This window comes from Penaeus monodon, chromosome 31 (genome assembly GCF_015228065.2).
Source record: "Penaeus monodon isolate SGIC_2016 chromosome 31, NSTDA_Pmon_1, whole genome shotgun sequence".
NCBI classification, from domain to species: domain Eukaryota; kingdom Metazoa; phylum Arthropoda; class Malacostraca; order Decapoda; family Penaeidae; genus Penaeus; species Penaeus monodon.
Window position 1 is genome coordinate 25,718,780 of NC_051416.1, and position 336 is coordinate 25,719,115.

Genomic DNA, 336 nt, shown 5'->3' on the forward strand with positions numbered 1-336 from the left:
CTGGTACTTTAATCTTGTAAAGCAAATCAGGAAGACACGGTGGAATAACAAAGGTGAATCTCTGTTCTCATTCTATGTCCGTGACCTCATTTACATGTACAACTTGGTTACTTGGCTAGATATAGTAATCATGGAAACTCTACAAGAAATGTAGAGAGATCTTTCACACTAGGCATACTCAAATATGTTTCTAAAGAGAAAAGGGTGTTTGGGAAACCATGCGGCAGTCAGATGAAACAACAGATGACTTGTTTTATTAGATGGATCTGGAATATCGACACTCTGCCATGGCGATTTCAGACCCCAAGACCCCAACAGGATCTTTGATCATTTGTT

At 39.3% G+C, this 336-nt stretch overlaps 1 protein-coding gene across 1 annotated transcript in view; it reads left to right on the forward strand.

The window, feature by feature from the left end:
• The window catches only part of LOC119592939 (sialin-like), a 29,942-nt gene that overhangs the window by 29,017 nt on the left and 589 nt on the right, over positions 1-336 (forward strand). The window lies entirely within an intron of this gene.